Source organism: Lygodium microphyllum, chromosome 6 (genome assembly GCF_053477565.2).
Source record: "Lygodium microphyllum isolate KBCC chromosome 6, Lygodium_microphyllum_v1.1.10, whole genome shotgun sequence".
In the NCBI taxonomy this organism is placed as follows: Eukaryota; Viridiplantae; Streptophyta; class Polypodiopsida; order Schizaeales; family Lygodiaceae; genus Lygodium; species Lygodium microphyllum.
In genome coordinates this window covers 1,163,201-1,185,219 of record NC_141140.1, presented here as the reverse complement: position 1 = coordinate 1,185,219, position 22,019 = coordinate 1,163,201, and positions in this window count along the sequence as shown.

Below are 22,019 nucleotides of genomic sequence, written 5' to 3'. Positions count from 1 at the left end.
GATCCTTCTAGGTAACCCATGTAGCTTGAATATTTCTTTGATAAACACTCTTGCAATGTCGGAGGCTTTATAGTTTGTCTTTACTGGAATCAGGTGTGCAACCTTAGTAAGCATGTCAACTACAACCATAATGGAGTTGTATCCTCCTTGGACTTGGGGTAAGCCCACCACAAAATCCATACTGATGAATTCCCATTTCATTTGGGGAATGCCAAGTGGTTGCAATTTTCATGGCATCATGACATGTTCAGCCTTGATACGTTGGCAAGACAAACATTCGGTGACATATTTGAGGACGTCACCTTTGAGCCTCTCCCAATGGTAGCTCTTCCTAACTGCATTAAGAGTTTTTGCATAGCCAGGATGTCCTGCGAAAGGGGAATCATGAGCTTCCCATAATATCTTCTGCTTAAGTGACTGACTTGTTGGTATACATAACCTTGTTTTGTAATAAATAAGTCCATTGTCAATAGAAAATTCATGATACTTGGCCTGTAACTTCAGATTCTGATCCTTGGTAGATATTTCTTTTATCATTGCTTGGTAGGCTAAGTCATGGCATGCTTCCTCTCTAGCTAGTTCGAGTATAGGGTTGCTTGGCATAGATACCTTTGTAGCCAGAGATCTGGCCGTTGATGGATTCTGCAAGATTAGGGAATTTAGGAATGCCTTGCGACTGAGTGCATCGGCAACTACATTCTCTTTCCCTGGTCGATACTTGATTTCAAAATCATATTCCTCCAATACTTCAATCCATCGACGTTGCCTCATGTTGAGCTCGTTCTGGGTAAAAATCCATTTGAGACTCTTATGATCGGTTACTAGAGTAAACTTGTTACCCAACAGGTAGTGTCTCCAAAGCTTTAGAGCATGGATGACAGCTAATAACTCCAGATCATGCGTGGCATAATTCTTTTCGTGACTCTTCAATTTCCTTGAAGAGTATGCTACTGGATGACCTTCCTGCATAAGAACACACCCCAAGGCAAGAATGCTGGCATCAGTTACTACCTCAAACTCCTTATTGAGGTCAGGAAGTTTCAGAATAGGTGCTGATACCAAACATTGCTTCAATTGGTCGAAGCTATTTTGTTCGGGAGTTGACCATGTAATAGAAGTCTGCTTTTTAAGTAAGTCGGTAAGAGGTGCTGCAATCAAAGCATAGTTTTTGATAAAGACCCTATACCATCCTGTCAAGCCAAGAAAACTACGTATCTCTTTGACAGATACTGGTATTGGCCATTCAAGCACATCTCTGACTTTGGCTGGGTCTACTGATATTCCTTCTGATGATACTATGAATCCTAGATATTCAATCTGACGCTTGAAGAATGCACACTTCTTCATTTTTGCATACAGCTTATGAGACCTCATTGTCTCAAGGACAATCCGAAGTTGCGGTTCATGATCTTCTTCCTGTTTAGAATAGATTAAAGTGTCGTCGAAGAAGACAAGCACGAAATCATCAAGATATGGTCTAAAAATATCCTGCATTAATCTATTGAAGGTGGCAGGTGCATTTGTAAGCCCGAATGACATAACCAAGAATTCAAAGTGCCCATATCTTGTATTGAAGGCCGTTTTTGGAATATCTTCATCCTTGATCCTGATTTGATAATAACATGACCTGAGATCAATTTTGGAGAAGATCTTTGCACCTTGAAGGCGATCGAGAAGCTCATCTATTCTAGGAATAGGATACTTGTTCTTGACTGTTGATTGATTCAACCCACGGTAATCAATACATAGTCGAAGTGTCCCATCTTTCTTTTTCTGGAATAGAACTGGAGCTCCCCATGGTGAATTGCTAGGCCGAATGTAACCCTGATCTAACAGTTGCTTGAGTTGTTCCTTCAACTCAATAGCTTCCGGAATAGACATTCTATAAGGTCTCTTTGCAATTGGCGCAGCTCCAGGTATTAACCTTATTTCATGATCAACTTCTCTTGGAGGTGGAAGTTCAGTTAATTCTTCAGGGAATACGTCAGCATATTCTTTTAGCCAAGAGGGTCCCTCATGAGACTCTTGCTTTTGATCTAACTTGTTGAGTTTGATCAAGTAAACAGGTAATCCTTTCCTAACCCCTTTTATGATCCGCGATACTTTGGCTAACTGGATTCTTGGCACTCCTGCTTCACCTTGAGTCGTAACAAATTCTCTTTCGGAGTTTCGAAAAGAAACTTGACCCTTTCCACAGTGGATGTGGGCGTCATTAGGCTTAAGCCAATCCATCCCGAGTAGACACTCCTGGATGCCTAAGTTCATGACTCTGAATTTGAATGAGGTTTTCTTTCCTCCCAGATAGAACTCCTCCTTAGCAGTTTGCCTAGTACAAGTTACCTCACGACCGTTTGCCAATTCCACAAGTAGGGTAGGTGCTTCTACTGTGGCTATTCCTAATCTCTTAGCACATGCTGGTGAGATAAAGGAATGTGTACTGCCACAATCAATCAAGGTTTTGAAACCTTTACCATGATAGTCCGACGGTGTTTGAATTACCGAGAACTGGCGATTCGGCCCCTTCTTGTGTAAAGCGGCATGGACCGTCGCTCTTTCGAATTCAGCTTCCATAGTCGGATCTTCCCCTTCTTCTTCATCACATCTTTGCCTATTGATAATGCAGGCAGCTCTTCCTCTTCCACGGGTGGCAGCTCCCTGACCGCGGCCAGCACCTTGGCGGTGTCCCTCGCTGAGCTTGGGGCATTGCTTTTTGAAGTGACCGAGTTTTCGGCCATTACCATGAGTAGGAACAAAGTTTTTGATGTTATTTGTCCTTGCTTTCTTCCTTTGTCCCTGATTGTGGCCTTGAACTCTCTTAACCTGGGGTCTGAATGCCCCTCTGTTCGGGTCGCTATAAGACCAATTCTTAATACCCCTTGGTTTAGCTTGCACTTCCTGAATTATAGGTGCCGCTCGAATGAGTGCATCCTGAAGATCTGATGGACGCATAGATTCGAGACGGGTATTTACAGGTGGATTTAAGCCGCGCAAAATTTGGACACCTGCTGTGTCGTGTCCATTTGTGGCGCATACTTTAAGAGTGAGACAAACTTAGAGTAGTATGCGTCAAGAGTGAGTCCTAACTGTTTTAGCTCATAGAACTCATTCATTTTCTGTGTACGATATGCAGGCGGCAAATATCTCCCTTGCACGGCTTGCTTTAACTTCTCCCAGGTAACGGACCCCTCTGAAATCCCTTGATCCCTGCACCATTGTTTCCACCATAGTCTGGCTTCACCGGTGAGTTTTAATTTGGCGAGCATGGCCTGATTGGTAGGTGCTGTACCAGCTGCTTCGAAGTAATCCTCCATAGATTCAATCCAAATCTCAGCATCCGACTGGACGAATCTGCCTCTCCCGTCAAATTCGGGTGGCTTTATCTGTTTGAGGAGGAACTTCTTCTCCTGGATCACAGTAGTACTTGATGTAGGGGGCGAATTTGGAACCTGTACCTGGGGTTGTGCCTGAGTAAAAGTTTTCTTAACATTATTATATGATAATTGACATTAGCTTATCTTTAGTTCAGCTATCTCGTAACTCATGAAGCTACTTAACTTTTTGCAACAACCCTGATGCACAATCGGATAGTGATAAAAAGAAGTCCTTATTTATATTTATATGGCGTAGCCTTATACAACATCTCGTGTGTTGATAATCCAATCATTACATTTAGTTTGGGGAGAACAACATTGTATTGGATTTGTCTACAGGAACTGTGTAATAGTAGGGTTTTGGGTCATGAATCTTTAGGAATCGATAATTCATCGGAAGTTCAGGATATCCTTTCCGCTGGAATCCATACTTCCCATGGCGGCCCAATACCTTAATCCTATCAGCTGGAATTACACGGGTTACTTCCTCATATACATATGAGTTCAATTCAACTCTCCGACCTCGAATATGCAAAGTCGAATTTACGTGAGCTTCCACAAAAATGAACAGCTTCACGACTTTCAAATCTTCCAACCACTTGATCCTCTTCAGGTTGGTCTGTAGATAAGCGAACCGGTGGATAGCTATGTAATAGATTCCTGAAGACCCAATCCATCTTCGCTCTATATATAGAGGTGATGGATTATAAATCTGCTCCAGGATGTTCATCATTTCAATTCTCTGCCTATAATGCGGAGAATGCATTGCAGTCATAAACATGATCCGGAACACCAAAAACTTGTTCCACGCCTCGTAATTCTACAAGACAGTATTGAAGATGAGGAAATGTTTGGACAGGAACAATTTCTTTACTTCATTTTAATGAAATCAAACAATTCCGTTGTTGGTCGGTTCTAATACCAACTGTAACGTGTCCGCTAGAATCTTCTAGGACACGTCTTGGCAGTCCATCGGAAAGGCTGTCTAGAGAACTCCGCCCGGCACTCCCATGGAATGTTACAGGTTTTGCAATCTAGATCTTTCCGCGTCTGCCACGTAGCGGAAGTGTCCTGGCCGTTTCCCACTTAGGATCGACCGGAATTAAGGTTTTCCTGTTTGGTCATTAGCTAGCAGCAACTAGCGTCAGACCTGAGCGAACTACTTTACGCAGAAACACCAGGTCCGAAGCGGATTCACACTGCACTTGGTTCAAGGAGAATGGGAAACGCGAGGGATGCAATGCTCAACCTCTCTGCCATAAGGCATAGTCCCATTCCGTTCCCCTAAAACAGCGTGAATCGGGTAATAGGTAAATCTAAGTCATTCTTCTCGTTATTTGCTCGGCGATGATGATCATCCCTCTGTTCATTGAAGATTTTTGAGAAAAGTTCCCGGCTAACCGGGACCACCCATCCATAGGACGGACCCATGGTCCATCCTCCGCACTTTCCTCGGTGTGTTTTAGTTATGTAATTACCTATCACATTAATTTGACATATAACAAACAGCTTCTTTGATTAACCCTGTTAAGTACTGGTTCCTTCACGTAATCTTATCACAGGACATAAAGAAAACAATGTCAAACAACTTCTTTATTATCATTTTATCCTTTTATCTTTGAAATACAAGGAGTTCCGCCCGTAGCCTTGATCATAATCCGCCCGAAGGCTATCCAATAATCCACCAGGGATCACTATTCCAAGCTTCTGCTCGTAGACTAGTATGCGGGCCTCGAGATCCAATCCCGAGTCACGTTAGCCTCTTGTGCAGGGCCCGGAAGGCGAGGGATTTACGGCCAGAGCCCCCCCTGGCACCCAAGCGTCCTCCTGCTCCAAGTAGAACTCAACGGAGAGACCTCTCACGGCGGGTTCGGTCCACGTTCCTGGCGTGGTCAACAACCACCTTGGTTAGGGTCAGGCAGGCAGTCGGGGGTAACTGAAGCTGCCTCTCCCTTCAGTCCTTCAACCTGAAGTATTTAGATATCTTTTCATCCTTTAGTTCATTGGGAAAACAATGCAAACAGTGCTTCTAAACTGTTACAAGCACAATCAATTCCAGTGGACGTTTAGCTGGCAAACTGTTAAGGAGTGATTCCTTCTCTTCGAAATGCAACCCGCATTCGATTCCGGAATCAATTGCAACTTGGCAAGATTCCTATCGTCCTTGGGTTAGGGTCATACCCTGTCAATACTTTAGGTTTTGTTTATGGTAGATTCCGGCGACCATGTCGCTTTAGTTTATTGACTAATCATTTGCATCCAAGCAAATACCTAGCTTCCCTTAACTTTACAAATTTTCCCTAATGAGGATAGAGTAAGAGGATGACTACCCTTTCCCCTTGCAAGTTAAACTCGCGCAAGAACCTGCCAACCTTAATCCACGGAATGGCAAAACTTCTTACGATCAACCCGCAAGGCTAAGTGACGTTGCAATTTACTGCACAAGTGTCGCCTCCATTCCAAGAGATCATTTCGCCTTATGAATGGCGTATTCAGGTCACGGAATTAACTTCAGACGAGAAGGAGGATTTAGGGTGTCTTTTTACCCACCCCATCCTTAATTTCACTAAATCGACAACGTTTAGTCCTAGGGATCCAACTCAATTCGAGTTTCATCATTTTGAACGCTTGGTCCTTAAGGTAGGAATCCTAGATTATTGTTTACATGAGCATCCAATTAGCTCAACATTTTGGGAATGTGGTTAGGACTATTGGCTTGAAGGTTTCGACTTAGCGACAATTGGAAAACTTGGCCGAATCCTTAACCTAGTTAGTGTTCAGGGTGTCTATCGTACCATATGATTCCTTTGTGGCTAGGTGATTTGGGTAATTCATTATGCTTGTCTCGCGACAAAGATGAATCCTTCCTAGAGACGATAAACTAGATCTAAAAGAGGAAAAATAGTTGCAACTAACACAATACATGTAAACATGTGATTCATTGCTCCTACGCATCACATGGTTCACAATAACTCTATCTTTCCTTGGTATAGTAAAAATGCATGATAATCTGGATACTAACTTTCCTAGGACCTACTAGGACTTACATCAAATAATCATGCTTACAACCTTGTTGTCTACACTTTAGAATCTCATGCTTTGATAAACCATGCAACCTTTCCTAAATACGGCTCCTGATGAATGAAATTTCTGCATGATGACTATGCAACACGCAACTTTCCCCTAGCTACAATGTAGTTAATGAAGTTCATACCAAACTAAAGCTAGTGTTAACTTATTCCATGTTACATGCTACTTGCAAGTCCATAAGATCATTTTCGTACTCTTCTATTTCTTTTTGGATAATAATATCTTATGGATGTTAACTTTTCCTCATGAATCATTACAAGGAAAATGTTGCCTAAAATGCGGCACACGCTTATTCCTACCATGTCTAGTAACCAAATGCACTTATCAATTTCATTTCTTTGCCCTATATGTTTAGACTCATTACTTTGATAATGTTCCAAAATAGCAACATGCAGCTAGTCTTCTAAGGCGGACAACTCTGGAAATGCAACCGTTTCAATTTCATGACATGCATCAACCTTGTCTAATGTTTAAAGAGATAATTCATCAAATGTATTTTTAACGCTACCACATGCATTAAAATTAAGCGTAAGATGCATTCTCCCTTATGGAATTAAGCATGCCTAAACATCTCTTTATGTGAGAATAAACTCGAAAAAACCTGGACTTGTGGGCTCGGGGAGATATCCACTTGTATGCTTGGAGATGAACCTCCCGCAGTCCCGCCTTGCAACTTCTTGGGAGCCATTGTAGTCCTGGTTACGGACTCCTTTACTCTCGCTTTTCGAGACGGCTAGGGGATCGATATCTTCTCCTTGTTTAGGAATAGGGATTTCCCTAACCGGATTCAAAACCGAGAAGTCGCGTAGGATCAAGGCCTATGGCCTTAATCCTTAGAAGCTTCTGGGGCCTGCAGCAACGTCGAGGGGGGGGGTATCCAATGATTGGGAAGGGGTCGTCGTGAAAAGGGCGGAATGGCGGCGGACTATGGCGGGCTGGCGGACTGTGGCGGCAGCGCGGCGGCTTCCTGCACGACGGCGACGGTCTGATCTCCCTCCTTTCCCCAACGGCGGGGCAGCAACGTCCTCTCCTCCCTTTCACAGCACCGTCCCTTCCCCCCTCTTCTCTCCCTAACGGGAGTTCATATAGGCAAGGGGGGGGAAAGGGAAGCTCCACCACGTGGAGGATTCATGCCATTCCCTCCTCATGCATTCCCTACTCACTCTTCCTTAGGCCATTCCTCCCCACACTCCCTCTCCTCCAGCCATGCATCGGCTGGGGGAAGGGATAATTTAAACAAATTTGCCTAAAATTTATCCAATTGCCCCTTCAAAAAGGGTGTTCCCTCGCTGCTTTTACGGTCTTCAACCCGAGCCTCTAATTCACAATGTGGAGGCCTCATTTTTGAGCGTGAATGGTATGGATTAAGCTACCAGTAATACGATGTAGGGGATACCCTTGCACAGGATTTACACGGCGTGCGGGAAGTCAATATTTACGGTACGCAGTGTGCGTGAATATTACAACATCCAGTACATATATAAAGAATCGTCTGAAGTCAAGCTTCAGAATATCTTGGATCAAGCCACAATAACCTTCCATGGTACCATTGGTAGCCTCGAAGTGAGCAAGGACACCACAATCTTGGGTATTTCTCTTTTCATCTATACGTTGAGTTCGAAGATGTTTACCCTCACATCAAAGTGCATTGAATAATGTGCACTAGTAGTAAAAGATAAAAGATCAAACATGTCAATTATTTATATAAAATAAAACTTATAGAAACAAATTAATTGATAGTATGTCTCACCTTTGATAAGCAACCTCGTGCGTATTCCCACTCTTCTTGAGATATATTAATTTCCTCCTCTTTTTCCATTCTCTCCATTTCCTCATGTAACCAATCTATGTCAATATGACGTGGGAGCACATTTAGATGATCTAAAAATGAGACATTACATCCATATCTAGTGTGAAATTCTTGTCTTTCACTTTTTCTTCTTGCCCTTGCTTCATTATATAGTGTCACCCATTTGCTTATAACATCACTATTGAGCACACAAAAACTATTTAACTTACGAAGTTCTTCTTTTGTTAGCACTTTACTCATTCCTTTTCCTTGAGGTACTATAGAGGTCATCCTCAAGTCTTCATCATCTTTCCATAGTCATGTTTGAGAGGGATCCACTTCAGCAAGATATTCAGAGATATAAACAAGGGATGATTGCACTAACCAACCCTCAGCCATGCTTCCCTCAAGCCGTGCTTTTTGCCTCACAAAATCTTTCAAGGTTTTCATGAAGCGCTCAAGAAAAAACATCCACCTTACATGAACTGCCCCACAAAGTGCGATCTCATCAATCCAATGTACGAGTAAATGTAATTGAGTAGTCAAAATGGATCGAGGAAAATTTTCCTCCACCAAACAAACCACCTCAATAGATAATACTCGAGCATCTTGCAATGTGACTGGATCAATTTCCTTTGAGCTCACGTATCTGTCAAGACGTATTTGAGAATTGTTTATTTTTGTGTAGAAATTTAAATATATATAATGAAAAAATACAATGTATACACACCTCACAAGCTCTCCCATCTTGTAAATGATATCACGTACATCTTTGGAGGCACAATGGGATATGCTAGTAGGAAGTACGAACTGAATGTAAACAATATTCATAGATGCAAATGATTAGTTGAGGAAAAAGTCATCATGCCCCAAAGTTTACACATAGTTACGCCACTAATTACTATATTCATGGTTAGAGATACCCTTACTTGAATCATTTTGTGCCAATCGTGGGACTTCAAACCAGATAGTTTCTCCACACCTCTTTTCTTTTTCCTTATGAAGGCTCCCTTGAGACATCTCATACATCCTGTGGGTGTTCGAAAGCTATATATTTGTTCCTTCACTTTTTTTTCCTCGTTCTTTGACAATATCCAAGGTGCATGGGGTAGCTCAATCTTTCCTCTGGGTCCAATTCGTGGCCAGGCTCATCTCATGCGACCAATGTTACGTAAATCCTCCCTTACATTAACTGAATCACGAGCCCCTATCAAGTGATACCATAATGTGGATACAACATTTTTGAATATGTGCATGGGGTCCGACAGGTGATTGATCTTGAGTTCAGTCCAGTACGGAAGACGAAAGAATATAGAGAACCTAACAAACAAACATTATATTATGTAAACATTTCATCATGCTAAATACTTTAAAGTCAATCGAGAGAAATGCACTTCTTACCGACTCATGCCATGTGAAGGGTGGCTGTCGGCATTAATCCATCTCTCCTTCCAATCTCGAATGGTTAGAGATTGTGGAGTCATTCCATTAGTAGGGAGAACATATTTGGGATGGTCAATAGGAAGAAATCGATGATGATTGTCGTAGATAACCTTCTTTAAACGTGCCGACCTAGAGGAAACTAGAGAGGGACCGCAAATAGGACATGCATGATATCCTGACGTGGTTAAACCTGAAAAAACAAGTGAATTAATAAAATAAAATTGATTCAAGTCTTGAATTTCAAATATAGAGTTATATACATGTACCTAAACACTCTCTGTATCCTGGAAAGTCGTGCATGGTCCACAACAACATGGCCTTCAATGTGAAATCTCTAGAGGATGCAGATGCACTTGTATCTTGCACCTCAATACCTTTCCATAACATTTCTAACTCTTCAATCAAAGGCTCTAAGTAAATGTCCATGTTTTCTACCTTGTGCTTTCCAGGAATTAGAAGGGACAACATCACATGTCCCTTTTTAATTGCCATGGATGGAGGAATATTATAGTTCACCAATACCACTGGCCATACACTGTATGATGTGCTTTTGATGCCAAATGGATTGATTCCATCCATACCTAAACCAAATCTCAAATTTCTTGGCTCTTCTTTGAAAACGGGCCACAAATTATCTATATGTTGCCATGCAGGCGTGTCTGCAGGGATCCTCCATTTTCCATCACTTGAACGATGACTAGCATGCCATGACATGAGCTTTCCAATAGACTTACACTTGAACATAAGTTTTATACGTGGAACAATCGAAAAATGTCGCAAAACCTTACGAGGCACATCCATTGACTTCATCTCCACTTCGTATCTTGATTTGCCACAAACATGACACTCTCGTGCGAACTCATGAATCCCACAAAATAAGACACGATCATTGACACATGCATGGATCTTGACATAATCGAGGCCTCCCAGAGATGTCAAGTAATGTCTTGCTTGCTCTCTCTTAGTTGGCAATTTGTTTCCTTTTGGAAGCATTTGTGATAATAACCTACATATATTTTACAAAGTGAGTTAAAAAACCACCAACATATATTTATGTCTGATTTCAAAATAGAGAGGTTAATTGATACCTACTTTAATAACGCATCCAAACTGACATTACTCCATCCATAAATTGTTTGCAAGTTAAGTATCTCGAGGGACGCACGAAGAACGGAGTACGTACAACCTTCATACAACGGAGTAGATGATGCTACATATAGTGGATCATCTGGCTTCGTAGAGTGACCTTCTCCTTGAATCCGTTGTGAAAATAGATGGTGTACCATGTTGTCCAAAATCTCATCCTCTATGACTTGATGGGGCATTTCATGAGGGCTACTATCATGATCGTCAGTCTCTACTCTTCTTGAAGACTCTGCCTCCTCGCGTCGACGTTTTGCAGCCTCTCGACGCCCGGGAGGGAGCATCTGAGGATGTGGCACCGCATCCTGCTCAACCACAAAAGGGAGTTTCATGTACGTTGATATAGAATTCCCGTAACATAGACTAGCAATCTTAGTAGTAAAAAAAACAATGAATACCGGTGATTTTTCTTGGTCCCATTCTCCATACAAGCTGAGGTGTGACATTGCAATTCGACGTGCTCGAAAAATACACCCTCGACAATGATCACACATGCATCTAATTTTTCGTCATAGCCATGCATCTCGATTATGAAGACGCAATGTTTCATCCTCACTTGAGGATGTGCTCATTGACTCACCAACTTGCACCGCACTAGGTGATGACGACGTCGACATGATTAAACCTAATTCATGACAACATCAAAATATTTGTCATTCATATGTTTACATAAGATCTTAATTTTAAATACAAAAAAATCATCATCTTAAAACTTATCTTAACTTATCTTAAAAACTTAAGAAGAATTCACTATCAAAACTTAAGAAGAATTCACTATCAAAACTTATCTTAAAAACAAAAAATTATGATAAATCCCAAATGCGCGTCTAAATCCGTGTCTACCTAAGTTCGCGTCTATACTCGCGTCTATCCGAACAATAGACGCACATATACACGCGAAAATAGACGCACACATCAAAATTCAAAACATATTTAAATCATTTCTTTTCAAACTCCTCCTTTCCTTTCTTGCATTTTTTGCGGTTTTGAAGCTTGAGTTTAGCCAACATGCAGTCTCTTCATGCCTCACCTCCTCATGACTCACCTCTTCTTTCATTTCAAACACATAAGAAGGGAAAAAGGAAAGCCAAGGAGATGAAGAAAGAGGAGAACAAGAAGGAGCAACAAGTAAGCAAACAAGCATCAAGGGAGGGTAACTTACCAAGGAGAGGAAGAAGGAGAAGGAGAAGTGCCACCACCCGCCACACCAAACACCCAAGGTGAGTCTCTCTCTCTGTCTCTCGTTGTTTCTCTCTTCCTCTCTCTGCTCTGTCTGTGTATTGCTCATTTGTGATTCCATTATAATGTATTGCCTTATGTAGATCGTCAATGGCTGTCGTCGGCCTAAAATCGGTCGACCCAGCGCGTCTGCTAGCGTGTCTACATCTCAGTGTAGACACGGACATAGACGTGCAAAAATTCTCTCCTCTCAGAGCGTCTGAGAGCGCGTCTTGGAGCGCGTGTGTTGGCGGGTATGCTCTGCAATGCACACGCGATGATACACGCACTGCACAGAAGTTTGATCGGCAGTCTACACGCGATTTTAGGCACGCATTGACCTGAGATGCGCGTCTGGCAGCGCGTCTCTGCTGCACGTTAGATGCGCGGATAGATGCGTTGGACAGAAGATGAACAGCGCGTCTGGCAGCACATCTGTGTTGCACGTTAGATGCGCAGATAGACGCGTTGGATAGAAGATGAATAGCAATGTTATGTCAAAGGCTTAAAAACTGCAATGTAGTGTTTTTGTATGCAATAGGAAAGCTATGCTACAATTTAGGACACCCTAGTCATAGTCTTTTATAAATTTTCCTATATTCAAGTTTATAAGGCTACAATCAATAATAAATACTTTTGAGCAAGGTCCTATTGTGTGACATCACCTAGAGCAGCTATGCTACAATTTAGGACACCCTAGTCATAGTCTTTTATAAATTTTCCTATAATCAAGTTTATAAGGCTACAATCAATAATAAATACTTTTAAGCAAGATCCTATTGTGTGACATCACCTAGAGCAGAATCTTGTTGCATGGTATTGATTAACTCCTAAATAGAAGTCTAGTTAGATCTAAAAGTGACAAATTAGGAAATGGTATACTTTTATACACATTTATACAAACATTACATTCTTTACATAAAGTGAGATTGAAACTTCTGTGTTCTACATGTGGATCTTGTGAATTAGAGCCCTCACCTAGGCATATAGGCCTCACTATGCCCTCTAGTCTATGGATAGTCACCTCCACCCCTCATCCATGAGTTGCTTGTATTGCACAATATCCTCCTATATTTTTTGTATGCAAATAAATTTGTCTTTTTCTTGTGTTTTTTTTGCAGATGTCGTATCCTGGTTCATCTAGCAATGACCGAGATGTGGATCGCATGAATGATACATTGGCCTCCTTTGGCAGGGGGGTCAATGCATTTTTTGGAGGTTTTCCTAGTAGGGAAGACTTCATGAGAGAGATGACCAGACACCTTGGCCGCTCTCCCACAGCGGACGAGGTGTTCAGTGTCATGTTTGGGACGCCTCTGGCGTCTTTGCTTGGCACTACTTCCCAGACTCCACATACAGGTACTCCACATATAGGTACTCCATATGCAGGTACTCCATTTGCAGGTACTCCACGTGCTCCACGTGCATCGGCTAAAGCACAAGCATTTGCAGAAGCACGTGCATCTGCAGAAGCTCGTGCGTCCAACGAGGCAGAGGGCAGTCGACAAAGAGGGAGGAGGGAGAGTCGAGGGGGAGGACGAGGGTTGTGTGGGGGTTGCCTAGGAGGTGGCGAGGGATCACCCTCACCAGTAGATCATGTAGAGGAGGTTGTACACCATTACTATAGAGTTACAGATGCCGGTGGCATCTTTCATGATGATGAGGGAACGGATGTAATGGCGTACATGAGGAGCGTCATGCATGTGACGTATAAATATTGTTTCATTGCCTTCAAAAATCAGAAAAGCGGCTTGTGGCAGGAGGTGTTAAGGGCAGTCCATAGGAGGTACCCAAATCCTGAGGGTCAGCGATTCTATGATGATTGGGGATGTACAAAAGTGAGGGATATGCTTCACAATAAAAGATCCCACCTCATGACACGGGCCAGAGACTCACTGGGAGGCTGGAGGAGGGGCGTGGTGCCTACAACCAACCACCTATGTGCCACCGCGTAGAGTGGAAGAAAGCCAAGAAGAAAGCAACTGAGAACGTGAAGAGTCGCAGAGGCGCGACGGATCCAAATGGAAACAATGGGATCGTCGCATTACGGATCGCGGGCGGCAGAGAGTCGTGGGAGGCAGAGTTTGTAAGTATATTTTGATTTCTAGTTTTTTTAAATGTATATTTCTTTAAATTCTTTATATATTTTAGTCTAATATATTGTGACCTCTAATTGTTTGTATATCTCTAAATGTTTTGCAAACTACCATCATTGGTAGGACACCTACCCCTAGAGAGGTAGGTTACCATCGAGGCCATAACCGCACAGCGACATGACTTCACTTTTATGAGGAGGGTCTCATCATTGAGAACCAATACAACTGGGCCATGAGGATTCGACAGCCAGAGGAGGTATGTTTTTCTTACTTTCCTATTAAAAGTATAACTAATTATAACTTTTTCTCCACCTTGTCTATGTAAGCAACCCTGATCTTTTGTGTGTGTAGGCGAACCTGGATGTGGAGCACAGCGAGGAGGGGGATAGCGACGCTAGTAGCCATGGTGGTACTAGTGAGGATGTTTCCTCTTCAGATTCGTAGAGGAGCACCATACCTCCTCATGAGGCCTTCTTTTCTTGTATATGTATGATATCTCTTTTAGCCTACTGCTTGCGGCCATGCTTTAGATCACAAGCACTCAAAACTTCCCTTGTAAATGCTTTGATATATAATGAATACATGGACTTTCACTTTCAATTCTCGTGCCCGTAAGATACATTGTCTTTTTCCCAAATACACAATCTGATGCTCTGGTTTTTTTTTTCCAGTTCTGTTTTGCGCGTCTATCAGCGTGTCTAAATTGTAAGTAATTTGCGTTTATTCGCGCGTCTATAATGCAGACTACACGCGCTTATACACGCACTGCATTATTCAAATTAAAAAGGAAAATTAAATATCTTTTTTTAAAAATGAAATTTTTTGTTTTCCGTTCGCGTCTATCAGTGCTTGTAAAAGCGCATCTAAAAGCGTGTCTATATGCGCATTTATATGTGCGTCTATTTCGCGTCTATTTGTGCGTGTAAATTCGTCGATACATGCAATTATAGACGTGGAATGATAGACGCGCAAATAGACGGGCGGATAGATGCGCCCGTAAGTTTTTCTCTGTATTCAAAAATCGCGTCTAAATGTGCGTGTATGAGGCTTTTTTGTTGTAGTGTATAAGTACGCTTGTAGACACAAAATTTTAGACGCGGTAATAAACATGCTTGACATTTTTAAAAATTGTTCAAATATTGCGGCTACAAGCCCGTCTATGGAGCCTTTTTGTTGTAGTGTACTAAAATTTTAGGCTATTATTGAATTTTTAGTAGATTTTGTTGAGCCTAAGAAAGAGTGGGATGATATTAGTGATTGCGAGAATCTACGCAAGATTGATACAACCTCCATCTTGTAGTGGTATGCATTGATTACAGATTATCCATCCACACACAACCTTGCAAAAACTCTTTTTAAATCCGAGAAGAGAAAGATTAACCAACAAGAACTTCACCTTTCCATTCTAGCAAGTGTCTTGTATAGAAGGGGAGTGTATGAGGTGTATCATTATTGTGTAGTGCCTAATGAGGTACCATTCGTTTTAGAGAAATTCCATGATTCAATATGTGTGGATTATTTTTCTCAATGGTTTATTGCTTTCCTTGAAAGATTTACATGCTAGTAATTGGTAGCCAACGATCTTATAGGACACTTTTACATATGTTGCATGTTGTGATATATGTCAGAGACACGATGCTAGGGAAAATCACAAGAGGTCACTAAATCCCATTCTAGTCACCTTGCCCTTTGAGAAGTGGGGCATTGAGTTCATTGGATGTGTGCATCCTACATTTACTATGTGAAAGCATTATATCATTGTAGCAGTAGACTATTTAATGAAATGGTTTGAAGCCCACACTAGTATTTTGAATAATGCCAAGGAGATGGCTAGTTTTATTTTGGAGCAAATTGTTTGCTATTTTTTCTACCTAAAGAGATTGGTCTGATCATAGGATACATTTTATGAATAAAGTGACTGAGGCTTTGATAGAGGGTCTAAAGATTAAACATAATAAGACCACGCCTTACAACCTCAAAGGAAATAGGCAAGTAGAGAGTACCAATAAGCAGTTGGTGGAGATTTTATCTAAGACAATATCCAAAGATAAGCGTAGTTGGGAAAAAAAATTATATATGGTTGTCTAGGCTTATAAAAGAGCTAGAGACCATACCCCTTTCAAATTAGTATATGGGAAAGAGTTTGTGTTACCTTTGGAGATTGAGTTGCCTATAATAAGGTTTGCTCTAAACCATTCTTTGGGTGGAGAGGAAGTGTTCCAAGAAAGGTTCACTTCCCTTGCACACCTTGACAAGATTAGATTACAATCATTGCTATATCAAAAAAAAGGGAAGAAGTGGATGAAAATGCTTCATGATCTCTGTGCTAGGAAGTATAAATTCGCAAAGGCTCAATTGGTCCTATATTATGATGCCTATCGTGAGCTATTTCCATGAAAGTTAGAACCCAAGTAGGATGGCCCTTATAGGATTGTATGCACATGAAATAATGTCTTCACATCTCTCCAAATTTCCAAGGGGTAGAGTTTAAAACTAAAGTAAATTTCAAGAAATGGAGGCTCTATTATGTGTATGGATTTGTGTTGGACTTGGTGTATTTTTGTAGGTCCTTTATGATTTATGTTATACTTACAGAGAGTACCAAGACTATTGGATGGGAAAAGTTATTCCCTATCTTGAGCATCCATATTTAGAACATCGTTACCATCAAGGCAAAGTGATCTCATGGAGTAAGGGCTATCACATTACGACATGGCAATATGGATCTTTGACGTGGGACATTGGAGTTTATTGCCACCATTGTCACCAAATTCTTACTTGTGTCCCCATTTTAGTGAGGAAGGAGAGATTGTACATGTCTTACACCCTCTCTATCTTGATTATATACTTTGGTTATCATAAGTACAACTAGATTAATTGTCATGGAACCTTACATCAATGAAGCCTTGGTTTATACATTATATTTTGATGGAGCTTCTTAAGGACCTACTAAGCATGTGAGTGTTGGGATTTTCATAAAAGACCCCATCATCGAGTTGTTTTGAAAATGGGAGTATATTTGGGTATGACTTCTTTTACTAATAATATGGTGGAATACAAGGCTTTACTTATGGGGTTAAATTTAGCTAGATGTAGTGGTATTTGTCAATTATTGGTGAAAGGAAACTTGCAATCAGTGATCAACCAATTGAATGGGACCTACAGTGTGAGAGATCCCTTTCTAAGAATGTACCATTGTGCAGCCTTGCACATTCTTGAGGTCTTTGAGGCAATAACTTTCTAGTTGATTCCCAGCAAGTAGAATCACTTTCTAGACTCCTTGGCTAATAATGCCTTTTTGAGTCCTGAAGGGCTTTTACATTTTCCTTATAATATCAACCCACATATACTATAGGGATTTCATCCTGATGTGTCTTTTTTGGTCACCAATGGTTACTTTGAGTTACGAGCGAGGTAGATATTGATCATCTTCCTATTCTTTCATGGATGCACGGGATTGTTCAATGTCAGATTGGTCAGACTCCCCTTGCCATTTATGTAGGGGACGTAGCTCATAAATTGATGCATTTACTATAGGGCATAAGTAGCTCACCTCCTTGGTCTAGTTTTATACTTTAGTAGGGTTTATGTAGGGACCAAGGGTTTGCTTTCAATCGTAGGTTGTTGAATGGTATGCATTATGGTTGATACTATTAGGCCAAGAAGGCCAGGTGATTTGGATATAATGCTCTTTTTCATTAGGTCAAGATTGCTATGTATCTCTTTGGTGTGGGTGCATTTAACGATTTTTTATTTTTGTGTTGCACTAGAGAGGTTTGAAGGAGCACCAAGAGGGAGCCAATTGCTGCAAGGACAATTTTTGTGGCTTGTCTAGGTGACATCTTTCATTTTCATTTTATTTTTCTTAAAGTAGAATGTGTAATGTGTATTTTCCAGATTTTTCTTGCTTGTGTGGGGAACAAAAAATCAAGGCATGAAGTTCTTAGATTAAGTTAGGTATGTTTGTGGAGGTTTGAGTAGTTGGCTGCCTCTTGCAAAGATATTGTTAAGCATCCAAGGCCTATTTTAGAGGTTAGTCCTAGTGACCCTGTCCGTCTAGCCTACTATGAATTTGGTCCTAAAAACCCATGTTACTGGTGAGGCAATTAAGAAAGCCTAAAAAATTAAAGACAAGAATGATACATATATCTAATATATATATAATATGACGGTGTACTAAAAGGAGTTTCAGCCCCAGAAGTAGGAAAATCAAAAGAAATAAAAATTTCAAAGAGCTAATGTTCATCACGTTACGAAGGCTTGGTAGTTTTCTATGGATGAGTCAAGATGAGGCGATCCCATGTCTTCCTAGAGATGGCATATTGCCAAAAAGAATATGAAGATAATTGGACCAAAAATAAATGTAAGTGGGAACAAAAATCAACATTGTGTTACCTCATAAGATCTTGATAAGTTCTTGGGTATCCAGACTGGACTTGAGATGGATGCCCTATTCTCTTTGGGTCACAATATTGTCATCTCCCTCCTTTTTACACATTCCAGTACCAAATAGTAAAGAATTAAGAATGTGAGAAATGAAAAAATGAATATAAATGAGACATGCTATAGGAGTACTTGCCTAGTAGAAGTTTCTAGTCTACATATCATACGTGAAATAGATGGGTCAGGCCACCACTTAGGATTGCCTCTTTGATAGTTCTTTTAGCAAGATTATTGGAAGAGTTGGTTTGCAACTACCTCTTGATCTCTTTATCAGATTATGGTTTATGTATGTGTACAAAACACTTCGTGGGTTTGACAGGAGGAGTTGCCCTATCCTATGGTCACCAATGAGAGTTGATTTTAAGGTGAAATTTAAAGCATAAAAGTGGCCTAGGTACCATAAAAGTGGCATTTTTGGGAAAAAATGTATCGATCATGGATCAAGGAGCTGGAGTTTTTTTAGGTGCATTTGGACGTAAAAAAATCCAACACAAGTGTTCATTTGTGGATATTCACAGTCCACTTGATTAATTAATTTCCGCAAGGTGTAGCATGTCAACAAGTAGTTACTTGATCAAAAAGCCGAAGAGCAACTGATAGAGGCCAATATAATAGTTTTTAATGCCAAGAAGTCCCTCTTCCAGTCTGATCATGAATTTGGGATTATTTGTCCCTTTTTCTTAGCTTGAAAGAACTTTTGAAAAATACCACTGCAACAGGGCTGAGTTGGTTATTTGGGAAGTTAAAATTGAATGAGGCCTAAAAGATGCCTAAATTCAAAAAACTATATCATGATGAAGAGGGAGGCCCATTTTTAAATGCATTTTTTGAAGATTCGCAAAGTGATGGAATCCTACCTTCTCCTTCTGGGGTTGACACTCTTGTGTTTTTCACTTCATATCACAAGAAACATCAAGTGAATTGATGCATTATATGAAAACTTCATATTTCACTCTTTCTCTCTTCTCTTTCTCACCATAATTATTGTTCATAGTATGAGCTAAGATGATGCGGGACAATGGGTGCAGGTTGGTGAGGAGATGCCAAGAACGGAACAAGGAAACACAAAGGTGAGCATCAATGGTTGTGTGATGGCATGAAGGGCTCCATTTTTTCGAAATATGATGCATCATGTGTGTGGAATTTATTGTAAGTGTCAATTTATTGCATATTATATTGTATCTCTTCTGTTTATCGTGGAATATGGTTGAAAATGCTGAAATTATGTTTTCTGATATGTGAAATCATGAAAAAAGTACTTATGTTTAGTCATTTATATAAAAAAATTAAAACCGCAAAATGCGAGATGCAAGATTTAATGCAAAAATTGAAGATTTGTTGGACTTTTGTGAATTCAATGTTATTCAAATGGAATAATAATTGATATGCTAATGATTCACAATCCATACTAGTCATAAAAAATAGAAAATTAGGAAATTTTATTAATGTATGTTCAAACAAAGGAAAAAACCATGAAAGTTGGTCTTATTAAAGAAAAATTAGAAAAAAAATAGTTTCAATGTGCAAACAATTATAAAGAATTAACAAATTGCATGGATGCATAATGAGGATAGATCATGAGGGTCTGCCTCAATCTACCTCCATTTATGTGTGAGAAGTATGTATGTATTGCTTATTTATATTAAAAAATAACGACAAAGTCCTTTTAAACCTCTGCACAAAAGTGAAACTAAAATGATAGGGAAAAAATGATTGAAAAGACATAATGTTTAAATGAGTTCTGATCTCACTGCATATTGTGGCATTAAGGATTTTTTAAATTTAAGTTTGTAGAGGAATAGTAGCCCAGGTTAGCCTGATACTATCCTTTTGCAATGCAACATTATGTTAGAGAAATGAAATCATCAAACAACTATTTTTGCACAATATATGGTTGGCTTATACTTAAAATTGTTTAAGCACAATGAGTCATGCACTACAAGGAAAGAGACGTATAGCGACGGCGGGTAGAGACACATGAATAGTGGTGTCGCTATTTTGTCGCAAATGCGATGCAAATAGCAACGCCCCACAGGAAAAAAAATAGGGTCGAAACCCGAGCGCGTTTCATTTCGCGCATTTTCGTGAGACATTTCGAGAGGGGGAGAGAGAGAGAGAGAGAGAGAGAGAGCGAACGTTTTGCATACAGGGTGAGAGAGAGAGAGGAAGAAGGCTTGCCGCCACCGCTGCTAGTGCTGCTGCCGTTCGCGAAGGAGAGGAGGAGCCTTCATCACGAAGAGGATCCGCCAAACCCTCACCATATCCTTACGGTGAGTCCATTCTCTCCTTCTTTTGCTTGTTTAGGGTTTGACTCTCTCCTTCTTTTGCTTGTTTAGGAAAAGAAATGAGAGAGAAAGAGAGGGAGAGGGAGAGTGAGGGAGAGAAAGAGAAAGAGAGGGGGAGAGAAAGAGAAAGAGAAAGAGAAAGAGAAAGAGAAAGAGAAAGAGAGGGAGAGGGAGGGGGGAGGAAATGAGAGAGGGAGAGAAAGAGAAACAGAGGAAGAGGGAGAGGGAGAAGGATGGGGAGGAAATGAGAGAGGGAGAGGGAGGGAGAGTGCATTCTCTCTCTCTCTTTTACTTTTGCTTATATGATTTGTGTATATAGATTGAGAGAGGGAGAGGAAATGAGAGAGAAAGAGAGGGAGAGGGAGAGGGAGGAAATGGGAGAGGGAGAGGGAGGGAGAGAGAGAGAGAGAGAGAAAGCGAGGGAGAGGGAGAGGGAGGAAATGGGAGAGGGAGAGGGAGGGAGAGAGAGAGAGAGAGAGAAAGCGAGGGAGAGGGAGAGGGAGGAAATGGAAGAGGGAGGGGGATGAAATGAGAGAACGAGAGGGAGGGAGAGTGTATTCTCTCTCTTATTTATTTATTTTTTGTATAATTTGTATATAATGAGAGAGGGAGAAGAAATGAGGGAGAGGGAGAGGGAGAGGGAGGGGGAGGAAATGAGAGAGGGAGAGGGAGGAAGAGAGAGAGGAAATGAGAGAAGGAGAGGAAGAGAGAAAAAGGAAATGAGAGAGAGAGAGGAGAGAGAAAAAAAGAGAGAATGAGAGAAGAGAGAAAAAGAGATAAGATGTTAAACATAATAGGCAAAGAGAGAAAGAGAGGGTGTGGGTGAGGGTGAGGGCGAGGGAGGGAGAGGAAATGAGAGAGGGAGAGGAAGAGAGAAAAGGAAATTAGAGAGGGAGAGGAGAGAGAAAAAGAAATGAGAGAGAGAGGAGAGAGAAAAAGTGAGAAAGATCATTAAACCTAATGGAAAAATAGAGAAAGAGAGAGTCAGGGTGAGGGAGGGAGAGGAAATGAGAGAGGGAGAGGAGAGAGAAAAAGAGAAAAAATTTATTAAATCTAATAGAGAAAGAGAAAAAGTGAGGGTCAGGGTGAGGGAGGGACAGGAAATGAGAGAGGGAGAGAAAGAGAGAAAGGTAAATGAGAG